The sequence below is a fragment of the Heterodontus francisci genome, chromosome 7 (assembly GCF_036365525.1).
Source record: "Heterodontus francisci isolate sHetFra1 chromosome 7, sHetFra1.hap1, whole genome shotgun sequence".
NCBI lineage: Eukaryota > Metazoa > Chordata > Chondrichthyes > Heterodontiformes > Heterodontidae > Heterodontus > Heterodontus francisci.
In genome coordinates, this window is record NC_090377.1 from 7,759,029 (window position 1) to 7,765,152 (window position 6,124).

Sequence of the window (6,124 nt, forward strand, 5' to 3'; positions counted from 1 at the left end):
CCAGTGTGTGTGTCCTGTTAAACAGAAGTGGGTGTTCTGTGCAGTGGGAAGAGTGTTGCAATACATTAAGTAATTTAAAGAAAGTGCAGTGTCCAAATCAGAACTGGCTCATGTGCTCAAAATAAAATCCCGCAGATTGCCGTAACTCACAATTTGTAACACATCACATCGGTAAAGTTAACATGGAACAGAAATGTTACAATTAGAATTGGAGCACCCAATAAGGAATGTGTTGGATTGGGGTCAGTAGTTGTTTGGGAGACCGGTTTCCTGCAGAATTGGTAAATCAGATGATAATGCATTTAGGAATCTTGTGTAATCATCTCAAAAGCAAAAATATAATGAAGAATAGTCAGCACAGATTTCAATAGAGAAGATGATGCTTGATGAGCATTGTTGAATTCTTTGAAGAAGCAACGGAAAAGGTAGATGCAACATATTTGGGTTTTCAAAAAACCTTCGATAAGATACCACATAGGAACAGGAGGAGGTCGTTTAGCCCCTCGAGCCTGTTCCACCATTCACTGAGATCATGGCTGATCTGCAACCTACCTTTGCCCCATATCCCTTTGCAATTGTCAAACAAGTTTGAAGTGCTTGAAACCCGTGTGGATGAAAGCGAGGGCTGTAGTCTGGATGAGCAGACTGGCCATGGCACCATGGTACAGGAAGCTGTTTAAGTGGGGTAGAGAAAAAAGGAAAGTAGTGGTAGTAGGGGGCGGTATAGTTAGGGGGATTGACACTGTTCTCTGCAGCAAAGAGCAAGAGTCCAGACAGCTGTGATGTCTGCCCGGTTCAGGCTCATGGCTGGAGAGGAACTTAGAGGGGGAGGATCCAGTCGCCGTGGGTCCATGTAAGTACCAATGACGTTGGCAGGACAAGGAAGGAGGTTCTACATAGTCAGTATGAGGAGCTAGGCACCAAATTAAGTAGCAGAACCTCAAAGATAATAATCTCTGGAATTTTACCTGAGCCACATGCAAATTGGCAGAGGGTAAATAAGATTAAAGAAATGAATGTGTGGCTCAAAGACTTCTGTGGGAGAAGTGGTTTCCGGTTTGTGGGGCACTGGTACCAGTACTGGGGAAAGTGGGCGCTGTGCCGTTGGGATGGTCTACACCTGAACCGTGTTGAGACCAGTGTTCTAGCGAGCCGCATAAATAGGAAAGTAGAGAGGGTTTTAAACTAAACAGTGGGGGTAAGGGATCAAATTTGGGAAGATGTGGTAAATCAAAGAGTAGAGACAAAGCAAGAGAGAAAGGTATTAATTTGGTAAATGATAAACAGACCATGACAAGAAGGGACAGAGAGTAAAAATCGAAGAGTAGATCAGCAGAAAAGCCTGGAGATTACAAAAATAATAAAAGGGCAAAACTAAAAGCTCTGTATCTGAATGCACGTAGCATTAAAAACAAAACAGTTGAACTGATAGCGCAAATAGAAATAAATAAGTACGATCTGATAGTCATTTCAGAGACATGGCTGCAGGATGACATAGATTGGAGACTGAATATTGAAGGGTACATGACATTTACCAGAGCTCGAGTCGCTCTGAACAGGCTCCAGAAGCTGGCCGAGCGCGTCTACCCTGAGGCACAGTGTGGCTTTCGTGCAGAGAGATCGACCATTGACTTGCTGTTCTCCCTTCGTCAGATACAGGAGAAATGCCGTGAACAACAGATGCCCCTCTACATTGCTTTCATTGATCTCACCAAAGCCTTTGACCTCGTCAGCAGACGTGGTCTCTTCAGACTACTAGAAAAGATTGGATTCCCACCAAAGCTACTAAGTATCATCACCTCATTTCATGACAATATGAAAGGCACAATTCAACATGGTGGCTCCTCGTCAGAGCCCTTTCCTATCCTGAGTGGTGTGAAACAGGGCTGTGTTCTCGCACCCACACTTTTTGGGATTTTCTTCTCCCTGCTGCTTTCACATGCGTTCAAATCCTCTGAAGAAGGAATTTTCCTCCACACAAGATCAGTGGGCAAGTTGTTCAACCTTGCCCGTCTAAGAGCGAAGTCCAAAGTACGGAAAGTCCTCATCAGAGAACTCCTCTTTGCTGACGATGCTGCTTTAACATCTCACACTGAAGAGTGCCTGCAGAGTCTCATCGACAGGTTTGCGGCTGCCTGCAATGAATTTGGCCTAACCATCAGCCTCAAGAAAATGAACATCATGGGGCAGGACGTCAGAAATGCTCCATCCATCAATATTGGCGACCACGCTCTGGGAGTGGTTCAAGAGTTCACCTACCTAGGCTCAACTATCACCAGTAACCTGTCTCTAGATGCAGAAATCAACAAGTGCATGGGTAAGGCTTCCACTGCTATGTCCAGACTGGCCAAGAGAGTGTGGGAAAATGGCGCACTGACACGGAACACAAAAGTCCGAGTGTATCAGGCCTGTGTCCTCAGTACCTTGCTCTATGGCAGCGAGGCCTGGACAACGTATGCCAGCCAAGAGCGACGTCTCAATTCATTCCATCTTCGCTGCCTCCGGAGAATACTTGGCATCAGGTGGCAGGACTATATCTCCAACACAGAAGTCCTTGAAGCGGCCAACACCCCCAGCTTATACACACTACTGAGTCAGCGGCGCTTGAGATGGCTTGGCCATGTGAGCCGCATGGAAGATGGCAGGATCCCCAAGGACAAATTGTACAGCAAGCTCGCCACTGGTATCAGACCCACCGGCCGTCCATGTCTCCGCTATAAAGACGTCTGCAAACGCGACATGAAATCGTGTGACATTGATCACAAGTCGTGGGAGTCAGTTGCCAGCATTCGCCAGAGCTGGCGGGCAGCCATAAAGACAGGGCTAAATTGTGGCGAGTCGAAGAGACTTAGTAGTTGGCAGGAAAAAAGACAGAGGCGCAAGGGGAGAGCCAACTGTGCAACAGCCCCGACAAACAAATTTCTCTGCAGCACCTGTGGAAGAGCCTGTCACTCCAGAATTGGCCTTTATAGCCACTCCAGGCGCTGCTTCACAAACCACTGACCACCTCCAGGCGCGTATCCATTGTCTCTCGAGATAAGGAGGCCCAAAAGACAAAAGAACATGGCATTTAGGAAGGACAGGAAGCTAGGAAAAGGTGGAGGGTTGGCTCTGTTAATTAATGATGGTATTAGTGCAATAGAGAGGGATGACCTAAGTTCAGGAAACCAGGATGTAGAAGTGCTTTGGGTAGAGATGACAAATGATAGAGGCAAGAGGTCACTCGTGGGAGCGGTGCACAGGCCGCCTAACAGTAGCCACATGGTAGGATGGAGTATAAAGGAAGAAATAATGGGATTAAAAACAAGAAATGCTGGAATCACTCAGCAGGTCTGGCAACATCTGTGGAAAGAGAAGCAGAGTTAACGTTTTGGGTCAGTGACCCTTCTTCGGAACTCAAATAATGGGAGTTTGTCAGAAAGGTACAACAATAATTATGGGGGATTTTAATCTACATTTAGACTGGAAAAATTAGATGGGCAAAGGTAGCCTAGATGAGGAGTTCATGGAATGTTTTCAGGATAGTTTCTTAGAACAGCACATTCTGGAGCCAACCAGGGAGCAGGCTAGACTTGGTATTGTGCAATGAAATAGGATTAATTAATGACCTCATGGTGAGGGTGCCCCGAGGTAGCAGCAATAATAACATGATTGAATTTTACGCTCAGTTTGAGGGAAAGAAGACTGGGTCCGCCACACACCACTGACCACCTCCAGGCGCTTACCCATTGTCTCTCGAGATAAGGAGGCCAAAGAAGAAGAAGAAGAAGAAGAAAGTGAACTGACAATGTGGGTTCAGGGATAGGTCAATAGAGATGTAGTGGAAGACATTTAAGGCGATATTTCAGAATACACAATAGATCCATTTCAATGAGAAAGAAAAATTCCAAGGGTGGGACCCACCGTCTGTGCTGAACTAAAAAAGTTAAAGATAGTATCAAACTTAAAGAAAAAGCACATAATTGCGCCAAAGATGGGTGACAGGTTAGAAGATTGGACAGAGCATAAAAAACAGCACAGTATTATAAAGATTAATAAGGAGGGAAAAATTTGAGTGCGAGAGAAAGCTAGCTAGAAATATAAAAACAGTTAGTAAGAGTTTCTATAGATACTTAAAAAAGAAAGGAGTTAACAAAGTGAGCGTTGGTCCTATAGAAAGTGAGTCTGAGGAATTAATAATGGATAATAAGGAGATGGCAAATGAATTGAACAGGTATTTTGTATCAGTCTTTATTATTGAGGATACAAGTAACATCCCAGAAATAGCTGTAAATCAGGAAATGGAAGGGAGGGAGGAACTCAAGAAAATTACAATCACCAGGGAACTGGTACTGAACAAATTGTTGGAGCTGCGGGTTGACAAGTCCCCGGGTCCTGATAGACTTCATCCTAGGGTGTTAAAAGAAGTGGCTAGTGAGATAGTTAATGCATTGATTTTAATTTTCAAAAATTCCCTCAATTCGGGGAAGGTTCCATTGGATTGGAAAATAGAGAATGTAACTCCTTTATTCAAAAAGGGAGGGAAACAGAAAGTAGGAAACTACAGGCCAGTTAGCTTAATATCTGTTGTCGGGAAAATGTTAGAAGCTTTTGTTCAAGACATTATAGCAGGGTATTTAGAAAAATTGAAGGTAATCAGGCAGAGACAACATGGTTTTGTAAAGGAGAAATCATGTTTAACCAATTTATTGGAGTTCTTTGAAGAAGTAACATGTGTTGTGGATAAAGGGGAACCGGTGGATGTATTGTACTTAGATTTCCAACAGGCATTTTATAAGGTGTCACATCAAAGGTTATTGGGGAAAATAAAAGCTCATGGTGTAGGGGGTAAACATATTGGCATGGATAGAAGATTGGCTAGCTAACAGGAAACAGAGAGTGGGCATAAATGGATCATTTTCTGGTTGGCAAGGTGTAACAAGTGGTGTGCTACTGGATCTGTGCTGGAGTTCAACTTTTTACAATTTATATAAATGACTTAGATGAAGGGACCGAAGGTATGGTTGCGAAATTTGTTGATGTCACAAACATAGATAGGGTACAAAGGGATATAGATAGGTTAAGTGAGTGAGTGAGTGACTGAACTGGAGAAGCCATATAAATACTGTGGCTACAAGAGCAGGACAGAGGCTAGGAATCCTGTGGCAAGTAACTCACCTCCTGACTCCCCAAAGCCTGTCCACCATCTACAAAGCACAAGTCTGGAGTGTGATGGAATACTCTCCACTTGCCTGGATGGGTGCAGCTCCAACAACACTCAAGAAGCTCAACACCATCCAGGACAAAGCAAGCCACTTGATTGGCACCCCTTCTACAAACATTCACTCCCTCCACCACCGACGCACAGTGGCAGTAGTGTTTACCATCTACAAGATGCACTACAGCAATGCACCAAGGCTCCTTAGACAGCACCTTCCAACCCCGCGATCTCTACCAACTAGAAGGACAAGGGCAGCAAATACATGGGAACACCACCACCTGCAAGTTCCCATCCAAGTCACACACCATTCTAACTTAGAACTATATTGCCTTCCTTCACTGTCGCTGGGTCAAAATCCTGGAACTCCCTTCCTAACAGCACTGTGGGTATACCTACCCCAAATGGACTGCAGCGGTTCAAGAAGGCAGCTCACCGCCACCTTCTCAAGGGCAATTAGGGATGGGCAATAAATGCTGGCCTGGCCAGCGACACCCACATCCCATGAATGAATTTTTTAAAAAGAGCAAAAATCTGACAAATGGAGCATAATGGGGGCAAATGTGAAATTGTCATTTTTGGAAGAAAGGATAAAAAAGCAGCATATTATCTAAATGGTGTGAGATTGCAGAGGTCTTAGATGCAGAGGGATCTGGGTGTCCTAGTGCATGAATCGCAAAAGGTTAGTATGCAAATACAGCAAGTAATTAGGAAAGTTAATAGAATGTTATCATTTATTGCGAGGAGAATTGAGTACAAAAGTAGGGAGGTTATGCTCCAGTTATACAGGGTATTGATGAGACCACATCTAGAGTTCTGTGTGCAGTATTGGTCTCCTTATTTAAGGAAGGATGTAAATGTGTTGGAAGCAGTTCAGAGAAGATTTATAGACTAATACCCGGAATAGGCGAGTTGTCTTATGCTGGA